The 24827-nt window shown below is 38.6% G+C and overlaps 1 protein-coding gene across 3 annotated transcripts in view; it reads right to left on the reverse strand.

Moving 5' to 3' along the window:
* LOC106057701 (23 kDa integral membrane protein-like) overlaps positions 1-24827 on the reverse strand; it is a 102808-nt gene that overhangs the window by 67526 nt on the left and 10455 nt on the right. The window contains exon 1 of one of the 3 annotated variants that reach the window (XM_056009626.1): positions 1912-2077. The exons of the other annotated variants lie outside the window; for them this stretch is intronic. The gene's annotated coding sequence lies outside the window, so the exon portion shown is untranslated. Of the gene's footprint in view, positions 1-1911; positions 2078-24827 lie in introns of those variants that run through there. 3 annotated transcript variants of the gene reach the window in all.

Consider the following 24827-nt stretch of genomic DNA (forward strand, 5'->3'; position numbering starts at 1 on the left):
AAGGTGCACAAATGTTAGGATTGGCTGAAGTGATTCTGATGTAATCACGCGCAAGATCGTCAAGAGATAAATAGAGGTGCAGGACTGATGATAGCAAAGTTGCAGAAAGACAAAAAGACATGTGTTTATTGCAGCTTTGGAGCCGGTTATGAAACATGTTCAGCGTATCACTATAACACTTTGTTGTTTTTACACGCGTTTACATTGAAGATGAAAGATGTGTATACATTGCAAATAAAAGTGAAGTTCATTTTTTTTTGTTTTTTATTCTTTTTTTTTTTCCGGTTTCATTCAAGCTCAGTACTAATAAAATATGGGGGCGATGTGGCTGAGTGGTAAATGCTTGGCTTCCGAGCCTTGGGCTCCTGAGCTCGATTCGAACCTCGGTGAAGACTGAGATTTTGAATTTCGGGATTGTTAGGGCGCCCCTGAGTCCACTCAAATGGGTACCTGACTTTAGTTGCGAAAGTAAAGGCGGTTGGTCGTTGTGTTGGCGACATAACACCCTGCTCGTTAACCGGTGGCCATATAAGCAGATGACCTTAACCAACTCTGCCTCATTGATCGCAAGGTCTGAAGGGATACTTTTACAAATAAAATCTATAGCCTACAAAGGTTTAGTGATACTAGCTGTCTAGAGATACAACACAATGACCGTATACTACACTGAAAGAAACACTGTACGTAGTTAATATTATTTCAGAAAAATTGGTTAATTTCCCCTTTCAGAACTTACGATCTATTGAGCAGATGATGTAAAGGTTATCTGTTTCTGTGGACCATGGTTAACGAGGTTAACGAGGGTATCATATGGCCAGCACAACGACCAACCGCCTTTACTTTTCCCCAACTAATGTCAGGCACCCATTAGAGCTGGGTGGACTCAGAGGCGCCCTGAAGATCCCGAGAGTAAAAATCCCAGTCTTCGCCAGGATTCGAGCTCGGGACCCCGGTTCGGAAGCCAAGCGGTTTAACACTCAGCCACCGCATCTGCTATTGTTATAGATAGATACTGCAAAAAAGAAATATTAAATTAAGCAGTGATGATTGGTATCTTATAAATATACAGGCACATTTGTTATTCCATTAGCTAGGACCAATGCTTCAAATTGCTACTTCTTTCCTAGTGTCACTAAAGCGTACAAAGCGTTACATGAGCCAGCCAGGAAAACCAATGGCTAAGTAGAGTTTAAGTCACTGATGCATGACTATATAACACATGGATACGCGTAGCACACGAATATCTTCCGTTTATAAGATCTTTTAAAATAGATGCTTTAAACAGTGTTTAAACAGTGTGCAACATATGCATGTGAAACATGGAAGTCATCTGTCAAAATTGAGAAAAGACTAAATGTGGCTCAACAATAATGGCTGAGACGGATTTTGGGAGTCAGTTACACAAATCCGGTATCAAACAAGGAAATTCTATGCCGAACTGGGTGTCGAAAGCTTAGTGAGGTTGTGACAGAGCGTCGCATGAGGTTTGCGGGACATGTTCTACGACAAAATGAATTATGCATACCAAGAGTTGCGACGACATGGAGGCCAATACGAGGAAAGCGCAAACAGGGACGTCCTCGTATTACCTGGCGACACACCTTCATGGAGGACACCAGGTGGGAGGAGGCTTCAGACATTGCCAATGACAGATCTTTGTGGAGACAGCTTGCCGCCCAATGCGCCGAACGGCGCGGGAGGACCTAAGTCTAAGTCTAAGTTAAACAGTGTTGACTCGTATGTACCAGCGATAATGATTCATTTTAAAAAATATAAGAGACTTACATACTAGACATGGACATAAAAAAATTGTATCTAAAACCTATTACACAGTATCAGACACATTTCAATTTTCAAGGCATCGTGAGTGTTCAAACCACGCATCATTCCTCCTGAATTAATTGTACATACCTGACCCTACAGCCCTTGTTCAACAAGATGGTAATGGTCTGAAAGGAGAAGATCCCAGTCTATATAATATTCACAAGAAACGCCCCGTTGATGAAACACGAGCACAAGTATCACATGTTACTATATCCACAGTGCTTTAATTACCACCACTGAAAATGTCTCTCCTTCGTTATCAGAGACTCACCCTTTTTCGCTCGCACATAATAAATCCGATGCACGTGACCTCAATACTGACTACTCACCTAGGTCGAGACACCGCCAACACGACTCGGCTGTCAGCAGTGTTTAAATTTTGCAGTGCGCCACGCGCTGGTTGACAAGAGTTGATCGATTCCCTACGTGTGCTGTAGCAAACACAGAACTACATTAGCTACAGTCTACAGTTTTATTGCTTTCATGGTTTTCTTTTAATTACAATACCGTTGTCTGTGGTCTAGTATGATTGGTACATTAGCAGCATCTAGTAATGTATAGTATGAAAAAGATAAGATAAGTATAATAGTAAATCTCAATACATAAGTTTGTTTGTTTTTAATTCCGAATCTTTCTGGACGAGCGGCGCCCGCGTGGAAGGGAAAGTACCATAAAGTACTGATTGATTTATGAAATGTTTAGCGTTACAAAAATATTATAGATCAGCGATTAAGATTCTTATCTTCTTTTTGTATGTTTACAATACCTTTATTCAAGTCACAACTTCATGGAGAAACCTGGATGGAATCTGGACACGGATCTCAAAAACGGCTCTAACGATTTTCCTAGAAGATTAACAGTTGATGTGTATCTCTGAGAAATAAATTAATGGAACGTGGGCCACACTGGGAACAACTTTAGTTTCATCGTTATAAAATTTCAAAGTAAATAAAAAAGAATAGAATAATTTGACTAGAGAAAAAGTGCTTTATCCACAACTTGGGGTACATAAATGCATATATTGACTCTTTTCCAACTGAAGACATTGTTGGAGATTCCACTTGTTTCAATTTGACATTTGTATTTAAAATGCTTATAGCTTATAATTAACTAGTATAATGCAAGTTTATTTTTCAATTCATTCATGTGCTGTCATCGACAATGAATATAATTGTGCACAGTTTCAACCTGATCCTTGTCTGAGTTAGAGTAGTGGGGAAAAAAACGTGTAAAAGAGTCCTACCAGACAGACAAACAAACCGAATAAAGCCTCAAGACTTAATGGTATTCCAGCTAGACTACTCGTTCAAAATACTTTTTCAGGCATCTTTTAACCAGGACAAAGTATTAAGGGACTGGAAGGAAGCTAATGTCACCCCCCCCCCCTTTTTATTTAAAAAAGGGGAAAAATCTGACCCAGCAAATAATATATATATATATATATATATACATACTCAGAAAGACACAAAGATAAAGGCACATTCCTTGTTCTATATGCTAGGACAAATATTTACAAATGCTCTTTCTTCCATAGCCCTGTTAGAGCATGGAATGGGTTGCCTGAGCTAGCAAAGAAAACCAGTGACTTGGCAGAGTTTAGGTCATTGGTTAATATGCATGACGCGTAGGACGTAATCATCTTCTTTTTTGAAGTAACGTCTGTATTATATAAGATAAGAAGATATATGGGCTATTCAGTACTCTTAGTAATAGGTACAACATAATAAACCTCCTACCAAAAGATAGTAGATCAATGATTAGAGTGATCGTAAAGATTTATTACATTCAAACATAATCTATAAGTAATAAGATTTATTCAGTGGAGATAGCTGTTACATAGATCTACATTTCAAGTATGTCTAGTTTCTTGTAGACGATTGTCATTGATTTCCTTATAAGTAATATATATAAGTAGTATATATATAAACGGGGTACCGTACCGGCAGCGTTTTGACAAAATTATTACTTATCATGTATTTTAACGTATGTTATTATTTTTTAGTAGTTAAAAGTTAGGCAATCAACTACTGAGTACCGACACCTAATCACTGAGTACCGGCATCTATTTTTTTTCCAAAAAGTACTGTATATATATTATACTCCAGTGACGGACCGATAGAGTTAATGTGTGTTCGGTCTACTGACACACGTAACTCGGGTAAATCACACAGGTCAACGGCTGTCGATAGACAAGGGATTGTACTGCTAGTCACGCAAATCTGACCCGTGTTATGGGTCCAGAGACAATGCTTAAGAGAGGACAGTTGAGTCCAGGACAGCAAAGGCAGTAAGGACGGTGCGGTACCATAGAGTCCTCGAAAATGTAGCTGTACGAGTCCAGGAGTAGAGAGAGAGACTTGTAGTGTTTAGTAGGCAGCTCTTTTGTGTATTAAAGCACTTGAAGTTAGTGTAGCCAATAGTGTTTTATTGGCTGCTGATGTATTTGTCATTAAACCGTCACTTTGTTACTTGAAACTCTCGTTGTCAAGTTCTTGTGTTAGATGTGCTGTTGTGTTTAGCAAGCAGTGTTTACAGAAGGCCTGATAGAGAAGATCGTAACAATAATTAAGAAGTCGTCGACCGTAATGGAAACGAGACTATCCTTTAATTATACATCACATGCCCATGCCACATTCTTGTGCCTATTTGTAGTTGCTGAATAGAGTGTACTTTTATATTGAAAAAGACAATGTAATATTAATACAAACGTTATATATATATATTGTTAAGACGTGGGGTTGAACTACAGAAAATAACTCACCGATTCTCAGATCGATGGTATCTCTTATATTACAGAAGCACAATCCAACTAGGATCAATCAATATCCTCGATCAAAAGAAATAATGTCACAATCTCCAAATCAAATTGACATATCCCGATTCACTAACACAATAGAAAACAATCCTCAATCCTCAGTCAAGAAATCCAAAACTCAACACTAAAGTTTACACACATTTACAAACTAGTTCAGGTCATTTAAGCCCAACAGCTTAAAAAAAATCACACTACTTCGCACGTGGAAAAAAAATGGTTAGTCAGGGAGGAACAGGGCTACAACAATATATATATACATATATATATATATACGACTTCTAAGTTAAGCTTCAAAGACCGCATCACAAACCAAGACATCAGAGACAGGGTTACTGCAGCGACTGGAGCCCATGACGACCTGCTAACTATTGTAAAAAGACGAAAGCTTAAAACCTATGACCACATTACAAGATCTACGGGGCTCGCAAAGACCTTCCTTCACGGAACAGTGCCAGGGAAAGAAGAAGAGGCAGACAGAGAAAGCGATGAGAGGACAACTTTAAAGAATGGAAGGGCCTGTCATTGAGAGAGGTTCTAAACAAGGCAGGAAAAAAAAGGGAGGAATGGAGAAAGACGGTCGACAAGTCTTGCCTGGTGCCCCAACGGTCCAACAGACTAAGGGATAGGTAAAGGGAAAGGTAGGTAAGTTAAGCTTACATCAACTCACTTTGTCTGGTACAACGTTTGAGCACGCCATTCCTCCCCCACACATCCTCGGATCAAGTAGAAACTTTGCACAATTATTTCTTACCTGAATCAATAAACTAATTCAACCAATTAGTCAATTAATTACTGGTAATTAATTATTATTAATTATATATTACCAGCAAGGCTATTCAATCCTTGAAAATTCAGAAATATGGCTAAATGTGTGAGGTTTTGTGCCCTTAGATCAGGGGTTCTCAACCTGTGGATCGCGACCCCCTTGGGGGTCGATTGAGGATTTACCAGGGGTCGCCTAAGACTATCAGAAAAATATATTTTTCTTCTAGGAAACACGACACTGTACACATATTTTTAAAAGTTATTTACTTTTTAAACAAACTCTAATAGTAATTCGAGGATGTTTAGAAACAACTGAATCGAAATCAGTTCAAACATTTTAACGTCACAGCAAAACTATGGCAATATAATAGATATTAGTTTAATTATTTATAGGGTGAAAATTTACGAGAAGCACGTCCTTTTATAATTAGTAATACGCCATCATGTTGTTGAAGGAAATATGTTCATTATGGAACAAACCGTGAACATGGACCTGGATTAAAAGAACGTTAAGAAAAGAAAATAGAATGACGATTTCTTAAAATATTGTTCCACTTGAATCGTTAACCCTTTGCCTACAAGGACATACAGTAGTTGTCAAGATGACAAGAAAGCCAGGGTATAGAAATGATGGCTCTTTTAAAGACGAGTTCTTTCTTTGTAAACCTGTTGAAACGTCTACAACAGCACTTGGTGTATTTAACATATTGTTATGACTTTGTCATGCGCACCGCCATCCAAGATAGTGCAGAAAGAAGGTGCGCACTATCTGTGACTAAGGAAGTCGGATGTTGACATTAGGAGACTAACGATTTCCGCCCAAGGAGAGAGCCAATATGGAGATGCTGTGCTCAAGGCAGATGCCCCTTTGTGTTTGTCATGTCTCCGTGTAAATAAACGTCTATGTCCTCGTTGAGTTGCCTCACTTAAGTTATTACAATATTTTGCTCATTTCTGGAAAAAAAATAAAATCTCGTCTAAAAGTATTAGTAGTTTCTGCAAAGGTGCTGGTCAAAGTATGCTTGGTTGTTGGTTAGGGTGTTCAACTTTTGGTACAGAATGAGTCACCCAAAAGTCGTCGATCATACTATTTAATTCATCTACGAATATTTAGTCATTTCCACAAGAAAACGATGTTAGCCCTTTGAATTTTGTGAATTCAGTGAGCTCTCGTCTTGTCGTCCCAAGGTTGCGATTATATAAAAGAAGGTTTCTGATCCTCCATAAGGTCTCTATAGTCGCATTCACTGTTCAACAGACACAAGGAAGTTCAAATCGAGTCTCAGTTGGTCTACATCGGGATTCAAACTCAAGTTCTCTTAATAGGTAGCCAAAGTTTTTTCCCCACTCGGTGTTGCTGTCCGTGGCGCAAGTGTCGGAAACGTACCTGGCCCTTAGTTCACAAAAATTTTGGGAACCGCTGCATTAGAAATAAGGCTAAAGGTCTACTAATTAGCCTCACTTCGAGTACTGATTCGAATGTTATTATGAACACTCAACAAGCAAAATGAAAACAAATTCTTTAACATAACTCACAAACTCATTTCCATCTAATTGTACATGAGCTGGTATCCATTGAATAACAGTTTTTTGCTGTTGTTGTTGAGCTTTGTAAGTGCTGTTCTGAGGTTTTTAATATAAGAGGAATCAGAGTTATGCAAGCTTTGGAGGGTTGTTTTCGCAACAGTTAAAAAGACAATCTGACTGTATGAGGAACTTGGATGATTTGCTAGCATGGTAGCAGCTAGTGCTAGTGCTTCCCTTTCTGCTCTGTGACTGTCAGAGAGTAGTTATCCAGTTGCAATGAATTTTTCTAGTTTTCCTCCATCGAGCCATTCGATGAGTATTCCAGCTCCTCCATTTGTGGTGGCTTTATGGGAGGAGCCATCCGTGTAAACTCTCATCCACTGATTGCTAGGATAATTGGTTTGTAGAAAACAGTTCACTATTTCCTTGAGCTCTGTTTGTCTGTAGTCAGATTTTCTTTTTATGTTTTCAATATGGTCCCTTATAGTAGGAAGAGGGCTTTCGTCCCAGGGAGGAGATTCATTATAGTGTATCGAGGATTCCAGAGTAATTTTTTGAGGTTCGTGTTTCTTTTTTTAGGTTAAGAACCTATGTAACATATAATTTAATTTTTAGATCTAGATCTAGTAAATGAACATCAAAAATAAGAGTACTATAGTCTCATAATTATTATTTTGCAATTTTTAGATACATAATCTTCTTTATCAAAAGACTGAATGCAACACTAAATTGTGATTTTTTTTGGTATTTTTGATAATCAATTACTTGATCTAGATCTAAAAAATAAAATTATATGTTACATAGGTTAGGGTTGAAAAAAAACCAACAACTTGACTTCTTTGAACTACTTGACAAAACAACGCCTTGATCCAACTTTCTACAAAATATTCACGAGCGATCAGTCGCGGATAAGAATTTATTTCCATTTTCCAGTCTATGGTATGTCCCCTCTTTTGGAGTAACTTTTTAAATTATTTTCTTTTTTTTTTTTCGTTTTAGGATGAAGTTTTATCATATTGCCCTAGCCCAAGCTATCTTTTGGAGAAGTTTTTTTACCACAGCATTTGGCATCATTTCATCCTATTGATCCTTGGTCTTTTAGCCGCTTTTCTTTACTACACTTTTGTGCTAATTGTCAGTTTTAAAGGCCTTTTCTTATAATTTTTTTTTTTTTTTTTTTTTTTTCCGCAGACAAATATAAAGTTTATTTTACTACAATAATAATAATACACTTCACTCCTTGTTAGTGTTACAAGTCAAGAAATAATAAACAATCCTATCCGCATAACAGCGATATCAAATATATCCAATACGTTAAACTCTCCAGAGTAGATTACAAATCACGTCCGCATCTCAGCGGGTAACACTGTACGGAATAATACTGATTAACTTCTAGAAACACGTCTCGAAAAGACCACTGGCATCAACTGCCCAAAAGATACTATCTAACTGAAATTACTACTCGACTTTTCTAAGTCGCTATTGTCCGTCCCGGATTCAAATTACTACTTGACCGCCCGGTCTAAAGGATACCACTTGACTGACTTGACTGAACTCAAAGTCAACTTTATTCATTCTACTTCCTGTTTTCTACATCAGGAATTCCACGTGTCTTTTAACTTCTTAACATGACGTGAACATTAAATACGGCTATGTCAACTGAGACTGTGACAGTAAGGCATGCCGATAAGCGTCAAAGATTTTAGAATTTTACAACAGTATTGCAACACGCCAACTAGGGAACAGAGAAACCAATACATTGAACTAGGATGTCAGGAGAAGTAGTCCTTTTTTTTTTTTTTTTTTTTTAAAAGGAAACCTCAGAATTTGCGCTATTCAGGTTTAGCTTTATCATCATAGGAATCCTCGGGCTTTATGCCTCTTTTCTTTGCCTCTTTTTTGGGCTTTATATGCCTCTTTTACGGGCCATCTTGCCTCTTTTGTGGGCTTTTTTTTTTTTTTTTTTTTTTTTTAATATGTTTTTATTTGTAAGTTATCATAATTCACAAGTATTAAATCATAAACAATTGAAAAGTGATTAACCTAAAATTATAATAACAGTAATAGAAATATTATTTAATATCAAAGACATACTACCTAACCAATGAACCCCCTAAAGACAGAAAAATGATACAAGTATACTCTACTCCAGAACAATCAACACAATATCAGATATCCCTGACCCCCAACACCCTATTTCTGGAAAACTACATGAGCATTATACAGGTATATGAAAATCAAACTAGATAATTCTCTACCCTAAAGTCCATTATTTTTCTAAATGTTAATTCCAAGTGATTAGGATCAAACACCTTATTATTATGTAGACATTTGAGCCAGGTAGCCCAAACAAGATTCCTGTATTCGGAAACAATAATCAAGTTAAAGTTATGTATCATTTTATTTTTTAGTTTTGGCAGCTTGTTTAAAATAATAGACAAGTTAACATTTACATAATTGCCACAGTTTGCTTCCAATAGGTCCATTACAGTACTTCTAACTTGAAGGAATAATGGACATTCCAAATACATGTGTTTTTCGTTATCAGCATTTTCAAGGTGGCATAATATACATTCACGGTCATTTGCCCGTCTTCTAACCATAGGGGTCATCCCAAAGATAAGTCTATAACTAATCTCTCTAGCTTTTGGTGGGATATGTTTACTGTGTAGGTTTATGAATGTGTCCTTGAATTCTGTCACCCCAAGAACTCTCCCCCACTTAATCCTATTCACTAGGCTTTCCTGTAACAGCTTTTTAAGTGTTGTGTATGATTCTTTGGTTTTGTTGTGTATTAAATGTTCATTACCAGGTAAAACTCTTGAAGTAGATCTGTAAAATGGATGAGTGACTGTACCAAAATAGTGAGGAGTATCATTGTGTATTGGAAGAAGACTACTTAATCTTAAACCATAATAGTAAATTGTCAAGGGAAAGTTTGTTGGGTTTCTAACTACTTGACCTACAAATTTTAGCCTTAGCGACTGTATTTTTGTTTTAACATCTTGCAAGTTTATCCCCCCATCCTCTTTGTTTTGAATGAGTGTAGTGTGCTTAATGCTCCTAATAGTGTTTTTAAATATAAAGCTTCTAATTAACTTGTTCAGCTTGTTTATGAATTTAGGAGGTGGCTCTGTAATGTTAGCTAAATAGACAATCTTTGGAATGACCAAACTATTTATCAATACAGCTCTACCAAATATTGTAAAACCTGTGTGCTGATAAAGTTTAATTAAGTTTGAGGCTTTGACAAAAATATTCTCCCACTGGTCTTTACAATAGAACAAAGGATTACAGGTATAGACAATACCACAAATCTTGATTTTATCAACAATTCTGAAAGCGCAATTCTCTTTGAATTTCCATTTCCCTAGTCCCATTACAGAGGATTTATTTATATTTATTTTTGAACCACTAGCTTCTCCGAAAAGTGTAAATTTCTTTAGTATATTCTCAATATCTTGGTCTGAAGATGGAAAAAAGGTTGTATCATCCGCATAGGCTTTGACTTTGATGGTTGAGAAGGAACGACCCGGTATATTTATCCCAATAATGGATGGGTCAGATCTTACAGATTCCAAGAAGGGTTCCAAGCAAAGGATATACAAGAAGGGGGATAAGGGACAGCCCTTTCTGACAGACCTTTGTATGAGGATACTCCTACTGAGAGAATGATTAATTATCAATCTACTTGTTGCATTGGTATAGACAAGCTTTATATATCTGATTAACAGGGAACTTATTTTACATTTCTCAAGCACCTTGAACAGGAAGCTAAGGCTTACTCGGTCAAAGGCTTTTTCTAGATCTACAGATAAAAGAGACACATTGAGGTTTTTATCCTTACTGTACATGATAAAATCCCGTAAAAAATGCGTCATGCCGTCAATGTTTCTGTCCGGGATACAACAGTACTGGTCATGTCCGATAAGTTGGTTTATGAGTGGTTTCATTCTTAGGAAAATCATTTTTGTGAGAAGTTTATAGTCCGTGTTGAGAAGTGAAATGGGCCTATAGTCGCTAGGTGAAGTGTTATTTTCAGATTTCTTAGGTAAAAGTGTGATGTATGCTTCGTTAAAATTTGGAGGAAAATGTCCCAGTTTAATGGCGTCGCTATATAGTCGCAGTAAGAGAGGACCAAGCAGGGGGAAGAAGGTTTTATAGAGTTCAAATGTTAAGCCATCTGGACCGGGTGATTTATTGTTCTTAGTCGAGTCCAGGGCAGTCCTGAGTTCGTCTAGCGTAAATGCACTCCCTAAAAGATCTTCATCTGTCTTGTCCAGCTGGTTGCAAAATTTTAGAAAATTATCTTGAGCATCAGTATATACTGGCTCTGCACTGTATATAGTAGTGAAGTGTTTTGTAAAAATATTCTTAATATCTTCATAATCATCTACTTTATTCCCCTCACTATCTATGATGTTGCTTATTATTTTACTTGATTGTACATTCTGTTCAAACGATAGGAATAGTTTACTAGGACGTTCATTACTTAAGTAATTTTTACACCTAATCTCAGCACCCCTATAAGTATACTTGTTTAATTCCTCTAGTTTTAAAAGAGTTTCTGTTTTAACGATTTCATCATCCGTGTGTAATAATGTGTATTTGAGTTGTTCATATTCTTGCCTCCTACGTCCCTGAGCTAATGTAGATATTAACTGGCTTTGCTGCTTGATAGAACTTTTTAGGAGAGGCCATGTCTGTGTTAAATCGAAATGTGGATCTTGTATATCTTGTAAGTAAGAATTTAGATTAGTAGAAACTAACTCCACGTAAAGGGGAATTTCCAACAGAGAATTGTTAAATTTCCAGTGGGATGACTTTCTTTTAATTTCTTTGTTTTTTATGTCCAAAGTAACTAACACCGCTTTGTGGTCTGTGTATTCTAGTGTTTCTTCCGATGTGACACCCGACTTATATAGAAATGATTAGGAGCATACACTCTATCTAAGCGCGTCGAGACGGGGTATGACCTATGCACCATGGTGGTGTCACGACCCATAGGTTCTAGTGTCCTGTAAGCATCAACTAAATTAAAATTCCTCTCTATCTCCTCTAAGAAATTAAGATTCGGAAAGGTTTTACGAGAGGGAGGGCCCACTGCCAAAGTAGTCTGTTTATCTAATGCAGAAGTTATGTAATTTAAATCCCCCCCTATGATAAGCGTATCCTCTCTATAATTATTGTTTAGTATATCGATTAAATTTTCATAAAAATCCTGTTTTTCCGCGCTCTTTGCTGGTGCGTAGATGTTTGCAAGTGTAAATGTTTGATTTCCTGATTATACTCTAATGATTACTATTCTTCCCCTGGTGTCATTAAATGCATGCACTACTTTAAACCTATCTGAGACTAGAAAAATAGCTACCCCTCTACACTCGTTACCTAGGCTAAACCAGCCCTCTTTCAGCCCTATGTCGGATGTGTATTTGCGTGATTTATAATGTGTGTCTATATTTGTTTCTTGAATGAAAATGAAGTCTGGCCTGTATTTTCTGGATAGGTGAACAATGTATTTTTGCTTGTTTCTAAGACTACGTATATTTAATGATAAGATTGTAATGTCTGTCATGACTGGGTGCAAAAGTAAATTTAACCAGTTCTAGTGGTTAATTATGGGTGTTCCCCCCTCATCTATTACCAATGTGGGTGGAGTCTCAGGAATGTCCAATGCACTAACATCAAGACTCGTGTTAGGAGGGCTTACAACTTCTCTTATAATACGCGGGCTCGCGAAAAGATCCTCACACGAGGAGACAGATAAGCATCTCTTCCTTTTCAATTTTGTCGGAGACCCAGGAGCGGACCTAACATGCTCTTTAGAGCGGAACCGCTTTTTTAGTTTGAAGTCTTCGCCACTCTGGGGGGTTTCAACCTCCGCATCAACAGCTATCTCTGGTGTACTGGCAACAACCGATGAAGTAGCTGCATCCGCCATCCTAGATGAAGCCGCGACATCCGACACTTTAGATATCTTCTTTGGCGACACTTTGAAGACTCCTTTTTTTCCCTTCTCTACTATCGTGAAGCCATCCTTCTGCAACCATTTTTCGATTTCCTTCTCCTTGGGATTACCTTCTTTGACCGCCTGTGCATAGCTCAGAGGGCCTGGTTTCTCCTTGGGAGGCACAGTTCGAGCCGGGCCGGCCTTTCGGGTGGGGCACTGATTTGACCAATGCTGGTCCAGTCCACAATGTAAGCATTGTTGCCTACGACCTGGTATGGTGACTAGAACTTTATAAATTTTTGGGTCCCCTACATACCGTAGCTGGATGTAGTGTGGGATGGGTGCATCTTTTTTTGCTTTGATGAAGGAAACCCACTTGTCCGAAGCACCTATTTTCGTCACCTCCACCTTGGATCCTTGCTCTGCAAATGTTTCTATGATTTCAACGATCTTGGTTTTCGCAATTGAAGGCGATACCCAATGTAGGGTAATTTTCAGCCTTTCTTCCTCTATTGGGAAGATCTCAACCTTGAAGGAAGTCTCACTACCGAAAGACTTACCAACAAGTCTGTCTCTTACTTTCGCAGTTGTTGGTACCAAAAAACCATGTATAAGGGTTTTCGAACCTATATAATGCTGTTATATAAGCAGGATTAAGTACGAGCGTCACCTGCTCTATAGTAAGAAGGTTAATTTTCATAGAATTAAATTTTAGTTAAGTAATACTGTATTTAGGTCTCATTGTTTATGAATATTTACTTTCTAAAAATTAAAAATAAAATGTGCGTTTTTTTTAAATTTATTATTAAATGTTCATAATTTTGAATTATTATGTTATAACTATCACATTTTCTGCAAAGGTCCTGATTTAAGCAATTTCAATGTTTTGCATTTTGCATCTTTCGGGAAATACTTTTTCCTTTGAAACTTCCCATGTGATATGAGAGGCATAGGCAGACTAAGCAGCTGCCTAGGGCCTTCGATTGTTGGGGGCCTCGCAGAGGACTCGAAGAATTTTTTTTACAGAGAAAAAAAATTGCGAAATTTAAATCTCAAACATTGCTTAACTCTAGTATTCATACAGCGTCCATAAGACACAATCGTGCTACCGGCGCTTTATGAATCACACTTATTTGTTTATTTAGATATAGATTCACTAAATATTTTTCGGGCTTATTTTTTGCTTTTCTATTTCATTTGAGGGCCACCCTTTTCACTTCGCCTCGGGCCTCTCCCCTTTCGTTTCGCCTAGGGCCTCTAATTTCTTAAGGCCGGCCCTGTTTGGTCAAATCCGAATCATTTGTGGGAACATTTTTTTTTATCGTTGTGCAATATGAGGGCTCATTTTAAAAAAAGAAAGACAATACTTTTTTTTGTCATTATTTTTGTAGTTACATAAACAACACAATAGGACAACAAAACAATGTGACGAAGATTTCTGAGGGCGCAGTCGCGATAATTGAATGTTCCACAATATCTGCTTCAACGGAGACAAAGGTTTTGATTTATTCTGTAAAGCGACTATTGTGAAGTCAAACTGTCATTTTTTATCCCCCAGGAAAATTGGTTGCATGTTATACACAACATGAAAGAAAAGAAACAGCGCGATAAAAGACTTTTTAGAGCGCTGTCATTCTGACTGAATGTTTATAATCTCCACTTCACTTAGTCACAAGGGTCGACAGTTCGCTGCTTATCTTTATTTCTAGTTCAAGATCAATTACACAATCCTTCAATTGAAAAATTCATCTTTAAAATTGTAGGAGAATGGAGAAGTATGTAAAATTGCATGTTAATGCGCAACCAAAGAAATTTTAATTGTGTAGCATTATAAACCATATTTTTTAGTTTAAAAAATGGTTATAGTCTCATTCCATTTCATGTTAAGCAATACACTAATAAATATTAGTTTGAATTTTAACTCGCGATAAAAAAATAAATATTAATCAATTACCGATGAAACCAACAAGGATTATTTATTCATTTTGGTCTCCTTGTAAGACAATAGTTCATAATAATAGAAAAACAGGGAGATGACCTAATGGTTTGCATTATACGTCTCTATACCATTTCCTGACACTAAAGAGGCCATTCCTTGAAACCTGCAAGGTCATAAAGTATACAACTAAATAATTGCCGGTGTTACACGGCTTCCGGGTTGTCGTTTAGGGGGGGGGGGGGGGAAGAGGAAGGTGAGTGAAACGTAACGACCACCTAGCGGGACCATCGCTGTCCTGTCTGTCAATATAATGTACAGAACTGTTGTACAACTGCTAAGTCATCTCAATATTAGGATATCGGAAAATCGTGACCAAATTATAATGAGGTGAAAAAAAAAAGTTAAAATGTATCCAATCTAAATTATATAATTTACTAATTTGTTACACAAATTTCGCAGTTTCCTCAGAAAACTACACATATTGCCCAAGCTGTGAATTTTAACGGTCTAATCGTAACATTTTTTAATGCTCAGCAGAACATTGATGTATATATGTTAAGAAGAAATCTAGAGAGGCGTGTCTTTAGTTGGATTTGTCATGTGGGTTTTGGGGGGCAAAAGCTCAATGTGTCGGTAGAGGCACCGCCATTGAATTTTGTTTGAATCGATGCCCATCGGAAGACATCCAATTTGTAAGCCAGATTGTATGGTAGGTAAGACCAGGGCCGATTTCGACACCCAGTCCACCTTCTAATCTGCAGCTAAGGACCGCCCCTGCTTTGCTCCCCTCCATGCCTTCTTTCCCCTTGAGAATTTTTTTTTTCTTTTCTTCAAAATATCCTGTCATCGATACGTTGATTTCTCATCGATGCCTTCTCACCTATAGCAAGGCTATAAGTTCAATCGAGAAGATCCTTTAATCTTTTTATTGTTTATCGGAAATCAATATTTGTGCAACAATCTCAACGACATAAAGATGGAGAAAGAAGGAAAGAAAGAAAGAAAGAAAGAGAGAATGAAAGTGAACATAGGAAAGAAGAGTCAGATAGAGAGACTGAGAGACAGAGAGAGCGTTAAAGACATAGGGACAGAGTTGGAATGTGAGAAAGACAGAGAGTTAGAGTGATAGACAGAGAGACACAGAGTTAAAGAAGAGATAGATGGAGAGAGAGAGAGAGGGATATAGAGACATAAGGAGGAAGAAAAAGACAGGCAGACAGAGAGAGAGAGAGAGAGAGAGAGAGAGAGAGAGAGAAAGTGAACATAGGAAAGAAGAGTCAGAAAGAGAGACTGAGACAGAGAGACTGAGAGAGATTGTTAGAGACAGAGATGATGATACTGCCATAGTCGGTCTTATTTCATGAGACGAAACTCAGTATCGAAGCTCGATAGAAGAGTTTACAAACTGGTGCATCGACAACTTTTTAGAACTGAATGTAACAAAAACTAAAGAACTTATAATAGATTTTAGAAAGAAAAAACAAACTATACGTAAACTGCAAATAAACACTACATCTATAGAACAAGTAAAGGCATATAAATATCTAGGCGTTATCATCAACAACAAGCTTTCATGGGAAGACCACCGTGGAACTCTGACAAAGAAAACAGCCCAGCGACTCTTTTTTCTATACAAACTCAACAGTTTTAAATTAAACAAGAAGATCCTTGAGACATTTTACGGCGCGACTGTACAAAATCTGCTAACATACGGAATAAGTTGTTGGCAAGGCAACGCCTCATCTAAACTGTTGCGACGTCTAGAAAACATCATTAAAAAAGCATAAAAAATTACACTCACAACATTACCACATTTAAAGGAACTTTTTGAACAAACGTGCCTAAGAAAAATCGAAAAAATCTTGGAAGACAACGGCCACCCGCTCCATCAGAACTACGCCAGGTCGTCGCGAAGTGAGCGACTTCTGTCAATCAAAACAAGAACGGAGCGGTACAAAAACTCGTTCGTACCTCACTCGGTCAGACTCTATCACCGCCACTCATTGATCAGGGAACATGAAATGCACCAAGATACCTGTGTGTAGTCGCTGAATGAACTCTTTATGTTGTCTGTTGTATTTATGTGTATTTTTCTGTTGTGTTGTCTTTATATGAGAAACGAGTCCTTGTAATCACAACAAATTTCCGTAAGGATCAATAAAGCAGTCTTAGTCTTAGTCTTAGAGAGAGAGAAAGACAGAGAGTTAGAGAGATAGACAGGGAGACACAGAGAGAGTTAAAGAAGAGATAGATGGAGAGAGAGAGGGTTAGGAATAGAGAGAAATAGAGAGGTACAGAGAGACAGGCAGACAGAGAGAGAAAGAGAGAGAGAAAGTGAACATTGGAAAGGAGAGTCAGAAATAGAGACTGAGACAGAGACAGAGAGATTGTTAGAGAGAGAGAACGACAGAGAGTTAGAGAGATAGACAGAGAGACACAGAGAGAGTTAAAGAAGAGATAGATGTAGAGAGAGAGAGAGAGTTAGGGATAGAGAGACAGAGAGGTAGAGATAAACAGGCAGACAGAGAGAGAGAGAGAGAGAAAGTGAACATAGGAAAGAAGAGTCAGAAAGAGAGACAGAGAGAGATTGTTAGAGACAGAGAGACAGAGTTAGAGAGAGAGAAAGACAGAGAGTTACAGAGATAGACAGAGAGATACAGAAAGAGTTAAAGAAGAGATAGACAGATAGAGAATTAGGGATAGAGAGACATAGAGAACTAGAGAGAGACAGGCAGACAGAGAGAAAAAGAGATAGAAAAAGTGAAAGAGAGAGAGAACGAGACAGAGAGAGAGATTGTTAAGAGATAATGAAAGTAACGAACATTATTAAGAACATCGTCTGCTCTACAAGTCAAAGGTCAATCTACTGAAATATAAATGCGCTCTAGGCGTCAGCAGGATATTGTTGCAAAGGTTCTAACCTAGCTCCAACATCTCATGCAGGCGTATGTCAAATTATAAACGAATTTCAAAATCTATTTTTTATCAAATAAACATATCTTTCATTGATAAACATCTCTATACTCTCAATATCGAAATATTGATATTCAAACATGTCCTTAATACAGATTATTATTATGTAATGTACTGATATTCATTCTCGACATAAACGAAGGTGTGTTTCTCCATACAAGATCCTCTGGAAAACTATTTAATGTATCAAGGCTGCGGGCAAAAACCAAGGTTAGGAAGCTACTCGTCAGGGAACTCCTGTATGCTGATGATGCAGCTATTGTGGCTGATTCTGATATTCAGCTACAGTCCATGGTTGACAAACTATCTGCTGCTTGCCAGAAGTTCGGCTTAAACATCAGTCAAAGCAAGACTAAGATACTTGTCCAAAACACAAACACTGCACCTCAAGTAAGCATTAATGGCCAACCACTAGAAATTGTTGATCACTTTTGTTACCTTGGCTCCATCATATCCAACAACACTCTACTGGATAAAGACATAAACAACAGGATAGCCAAGGCAATGGCCACCATGTCACGGTTGCAGAAAAGAGTCTGGGACAACATATTGCTGACTAGCAGTACTAAAGCCCTAGTCTACCGGACCTGTGTGTTGAGCACCTTGCTGTACGGAAGTGAAACATGGTCAACCTACTCATGGCAGGAAAAAAAGCTGAATGTCTTCCACCTCCGATGCCTAAGGCGGATCTTTAAAATAAGGTGGCAAGATAAGATAACAAATGAGGAAGTGCTACATAGAGCAGGATGCCAGGACATCCGCTCAGTTATCAGCAGCAGACGCCTTGGCTGGCTTGGCCACGTTCGTAGAATGCCAGTAGGTCGACTTCCACAGGACATCCTGTATGGCGATCTAATTGAAGGCAGGAGAGCCGCTGGTCGCCCACTTTTACGTTATACGGATGTATGCAAACGCGACATGAAGCTCTTCAAAATCGACACTGGCAACTGGGAAGAGGTGGCACTGGACAGATCCACATGGAGAGAGAGCATAAAGGAAGGGTCACAGATTGCAGATGTCATACACAACAGAAGCAGAAAGAAGGGTGAAAATGCAATGGCGCCTGGTGATTTTATATGCCCAACCTGTGATCGCAGCTGTGTATCAAGGATTGGCCTCTTTAGTCACACAAGAAGTTGCAAAGGGAAAAGATCGTCTCACGAGACGTAAAATGCCACAGAGATATTCATTCTCTGGCCCCGCAAGAGTTCAGTTCGTTAAGGGGAAACAAATATAATTGTAGAACCCTTTAAAATGTCCACTGAGAATTTTTCTTGTGACGTAACAGCTTGCAGTAGCGCCCTTTCACAAGTTAAAGAGAATCTACTGGATGTTTAGGGCCTTAAAGGTCTCTGCTATGTCAGTCGACACTTCCCCTGATGCAACAATGGGATATGTATTATTTCAGTTAATTTCCATAGACACTTAATATTGTATCCTAGGTTTTCATATTATGTACATTTTGAATTTTATTTTTATGTATTTTATGACATTGAACTACTGCGATGTCAAAGACAAGTGCGGTTTCTTCTTTTAGTCAATAAATAAAAAGATTAAAATCTACCGTCTTTTGAGTCAAAATATGTCTATCCAAGTATAGCAGGTATACCATTAGTTGACCCCAGAACTTCCTATGGTGAGGTAAGTAGCTGAAGTTCATTTTGTCTCAATTATTACTATAGCTTTTATATAGCGCTACTCTCATGCTTATAGCATGCTCAGATTATAGCATGCTCAGAACGCTTTGGTCTAATCTCATTTGTGTACCAGTGGGGGGGGGGTGAGGGGGTATCTAGGAGTTGGTTTTCCGTGCTGCCTTTAGGCGCTCAGCAAACGCAACTCTGCCCGAGTCGGGCGTCGAACCTCGAGCCCCCCTTCTAGGTAGACAAGACATGCCAAGTTCAAGCGCACTTACACTCTCTTTTGTGCTTTCCAATTACATGTGTCAAGGCCAGATGTTGATAAATTAATTTCGCAACTCGATTATGGGAATCAGGGTAAGCAGATTTTGTATAAAGCTGAACATCCTCCCACTTGATTGATAGACATACACTCGTTTCTGCAATTTCCGCATTTATTATTGATATTATTTTTATTTTAATTCCGATGTCTCGCCAGGATTTAGATTCATTAAAAGGAAAACAAATTTCCTTGTAATCGCCCCTTAAAAGTGTTTATTAAGTGTTTATTTATTATTATCTGGCAAGTCTGCAGCAGTACATCCATCTGAAAGTACATCCATCTGACAGTGCATCCATCTGACAGTGCATCCGTCTGACACTACATCCATCTTACAGTACATCCATCTGGCAGTACATCCATCTGACAGTGCATCCATCTGAAAGTACATCCATCTGACAGTGCATCCATCTGACAGTGCATCCGTCTGACACTACATCCATCTTACAGTACATCCATCTGGCAGTACATCCATCTGACAGTGCATCCATCTGACAGTGCATTCATCTGATAAGATGCCTGCATAGCCATTACCCTTTCGGATGATACATAATGAATTGTTATCAATATTATTATTATTTTGAACATAACTTTCAATCCAGACCTTTTAGGACTTTCCATTTGACTTTCCATTTGACTTTCAATTTGACTTTCAATTCGACTTTCAATTCGACTTTCAACCCACTCATATATACTTGCAGTTGTCTTTTAGTCTCCACGTGACTTCTATCCGTACGCTTGAACTTAGCATGGCTTGGCTCGAGGTTCGACACCCGAGTTGTATTTACTGAGCGCCTAATGGCAGCACGGAAAACCTTCTCCCAGATACCTCCACTGGTCCACAACTGTGATTGGACCATAGCGCTCAGAGCATGCTAAAAGTATGAAAGTAAGCGCTATATAAAAGCTATAATAATAATTATTTTTATCCCATTTCCTGTCTCAAAGCCCAACTCCGATTAGTTAAAAAAATAACATATCAACATGTTCATGTTATTGCATCGTTCAAAAAAATAAAAAAAATGCGCATACTCCATGACTCAATGTCAGGGCCGGACCTATGCGGTCGCTGTAGGCCCCGCACTTTCATAGGCCCCGCGCTAATTCTATATGTAAATTATTGAATTGAACCATCATAAATTATGTAAAAAAAAAAACAGGGTTTCTGCGGCCTCCTGATTTTCCAGGCCTCCTGGAAATCTTCTGTAATTATTAATTCCAAAATATATCTAAAAGTCACGGACATTTGAAAACTCATAAAAATCTCTTAAAAAATAGACAAAATTGACATTTTTGAGGTGGCAATCCTACGCGAGATAAAAAAAAAACGGCATTGTCAGCTTTCATTAAATAAAATGTACAGGTTAAGTTAACAAAAAAGAAAAAAAAACAATTAGTAAAAAATGTATTTACTAGTATAAATAGTGGGCGGGGGAGCGAGAATACCGTTAAAAAAAAAGGATAGTTCCACTTTCAGACCTTGCAAACTATAGGATATCTGTTTCTGTGGCCCACTTTTTACGATGGTGTTATGTGGCCAGCACAACGACCAACCACATTTATTTTTTTCCCCAACTAATATCAGGTACCCAGGACTTGGGTGGACTCACAGGTGCTCTAAAGATCCCTAAATGAAAAAAACAAAAATTCCAGCATTTACCACTCAGCCTACGCGAATCTCGAGGATATCTTTAGTGAATGCAAATGTAGGCCTACTATTTAGTATTCTGGAACTAAAAAAATCGCTAGCTCGCTGAAATATGTGCATTCCAGTGGGTTGTAATTGCATATGTTTTAGTGGCTTGTGCTGTAATTTTTCGCATAAGGAAAATAATGTTACAGCTGCCCTGTTTTAACCTTAGATCTATAAAGAAAGGGGGGGAAAATGCATGCAAATCAGACAATGGAGTGATCAGGACCAAGAAACGTGACCGACGCCTCGCAGAGAACTAAGTAGCACCAAGGACTTCCCCAAGCACGATTTACCCCTTCCCCCCTCCCAAACCCATATCCTTCTACACCTAAGAGTATTACACAGAAGTCTATAAAATGTAGAGTTAGATAGATAGTGCCATGACAAATAGTATACATTAAAGCCTCTTCATGATACATTTCTTATTCCCTATACTTGGACAAAAAGTACTGTGCTCCTTCTTCCCTAGTGCAGTTAGAGCCTTGAAAGGGTTGCCTGAATTAGCCTGGATTATACCAAGGACTTCACAGAGTTTAAGCCTCTTATCTTATATAATGCAGACGTTACTTCAAAAAAGATGATTACGTCCTACGCGTCATGCATTTAGTCATGCAAATTAACCAATGACCAAATTCTGCTAAATCACTGGTTTTCCTGGCTGGCTCAGGCAACCCATTCCATGCTCTATTAGCACTAGGACCTGGAAACCCCAAGAAAAAAGGAAGAGGGGACGGCCCAGGAATACATGGCGCCGCGATGTGGAAGCAGATGGGCAAGACGTGGGGACAGTTGGAGAGACTCGCCCAGAACCGAGATGCCTGGAGGAAGCTGGTTGGTGGCCCAGAAGGGACAACAGGCAGAGATGATGAGATGAATAGCACTATGGGAAGACGATACATAAATAAAGAAGATAATTACTTCCTACGTATTTCATGTCAATCTAATTGCACATATTGATCATTGATAGTTTTTTTTTTTTAATTTTGGTCCACGATGTCACCAGTTAGTAAGACTTAATCCGACACGCACCTAGGTTTAAAAGAAAACACACTTCTTTTAAATCCATAGACAGGCCTATAGGTTAAAGACAGTGATTAACAGACAACGACCCGTGGGCCATGTGTAGTCCAGACTCGGTGCTATGCACCCCGATAAACTTTTATCCACTTCGCCCAACGAAACCGCAAAGAAGGGGATCCGATGGACTAGACATGTATATGAGGCGATGCGACCAGTATTATGCAAGTCAGAAATGTATACGGCCATTACACGAAGGCCAATGGTATATTACATCCCGTTTTTTTATTATTAATTTAAGAAAAGGCGGTGAGAGGGCACTCTATTCGGAAACCAACAGATAGATTTTTTTACCAATAGAGTGATGTTGCGCAAAATAACTAACCGTTTCATCAATAACAAGCCTTGTAAAAATGTAAAATGTTTTACATGTTTCGGATGTTCCTTCAGAGTTGAAGATAGTTTACTTCCTAGTCAAAACCTCCCGCAGGACGACGGGGGATGGGAGCGGGCGGGGTTTGAACCCGGGACCATCGATAAATCTGAACGACAGTTCAGAGCGCAAACCGCACGACCAGGCAGCCATCCAACGCCAATAACTAGCCATTGCGCCAATAATTAACCGTAGCGCCAATAACTACCCGTTGCGCCAATAGCTAGCATATGAAACAATAATCACATCGATAAAGACAACTGCAAATCGGATTTTCAAGAGCGATTCTCCTTTTCAAAATACGAGCGCAACATACAAGAGAAAAACACAATTGACAACTTTTCAGTGTGGTCGAAATATCGATTAGCTCGTTGGACAAAATGGGAAATTCTTTTCATTGTCTACATCAGTGTATCAGACATGGTTGCTAAAATAAAGCATCGGTTATCGAATTCCAATATTGCTAGGAGACTAACTTCCTTACCTGGACTATGATTACCAAGAAACCACGTGACTAGTGATAACAAAGAAGGAAACCGATGCATGTCATGAGAACTATTCTTGAGCGTGAGAAGCCATGGGGGTACCACCCACTCTCTCGTTGTATACAGCGCCACAGCAAAGATTGGTGAGAATTAGCAAGGATTATTGATATGAATCATGTCTGCCTGGTCGTGTGGTAAGCGCTTTGTACTGTCGTTTGAGCGGTCACTGGTTCGAACCGTGCCAGATTTAGTCACCTGCCATCCTACGAAGGGTTGGGTTATCTAGAAGAAGGTTTGGGTTATCTGGATGGAGGTTTGGGTTATCTGGAAGAAGGTTTGGGTTATCTGGAAGAAGGTTTGCGTTATCTGGTTGGAGGTTTGGGTTATCTGGAAGAAGGTTTGGGTTATCTGGATGGAGGTTTGGGTTATCTGGAAGAAGGTTTCGGTGCTGCTTTTAAGCGCTCAGCCAACACAACTCGGTTTGACTAGGGATTCAAATTCCAGCCAAGTCAATGGGAAACCAAGCGGATTATACCACTCAGCTACACCTCCCAGTTATTCTTTCAGTCAATCTCTTACTCAATCTCTCTCTCTCTCTCTTCCACACACACACACTGACCCTCTCTATCACTCATAAGAGACAAATGAGACAAGGAGCAATGCCGCGATACCAATAATTCCCACTACTCTTATTCCGAGGAACCCCTTGGTACCTCTATAAGAAACGAGTTGACTAAAGTCAAGATTGTAAAGCAATTTAAAATCACACAGAATGCCGTGAGTTATTCTGAAGACGACTCCAGGGCTGAAAGGTTGAGTTATTGTTGTGAATACGATTTTGTTATTAAAGAATATTATTACCAACGTCTGCTTCAGTTATTTTATCTCATTTCATCTTGATTGTGTCTATGCAATAAATAAACTGTTATTTACTTTTGTTCACAAGAGGATGCGGTTCAAACTATTTGAAGATTTATAAGTTCAGACATGTTTCGCCTACAACGGTTTATATGTCCTCCAGCAGTTTGGTGCTACAAGTCAACGACCGGTAACAATACTTACACACACACACTCACACAAACACACACACACACACACGCACACACACACATAAAGTTTAGATTCTAACTTTTCAGCCATAAATGAAGTCGTGCAACTAATATACGTATCATATTGGCGTATTGTAACGGATGCATGTGTACCTCAGATGTACTTGAAGTGTTTCTAACGTTGCTTATACTACGTGCATGAGTACCTTGTATGATGGTGTTACAATCGCGAGCTCTTGGAGCATGCTAATCCGTCACAAGAATGAACAGGTACCAACAGGAACAAAGACTCAAATGACCAAGTTGACTCAAGGTGAAACTTCAGACAATGTTTAATACAGAATGGGCCACAGTCTAGTCCGTCACTAGCTACGATGTTTACCCCTCAAGAGTCTAGC

This window comes from Biomphalaria glabrata, chromosome 14, assembly GCF_947242115.1.
Source record: "Biomphalaria glabrata chromosome 14, xgBioGlab47.1, whole genome shotgun sequence".
Lineage (NCBI taxonomy): Eukaryota > Metazoa > Mollusca > Gastropoda > Planorbidae > Biomphalaria > Biomphalaria glabrata.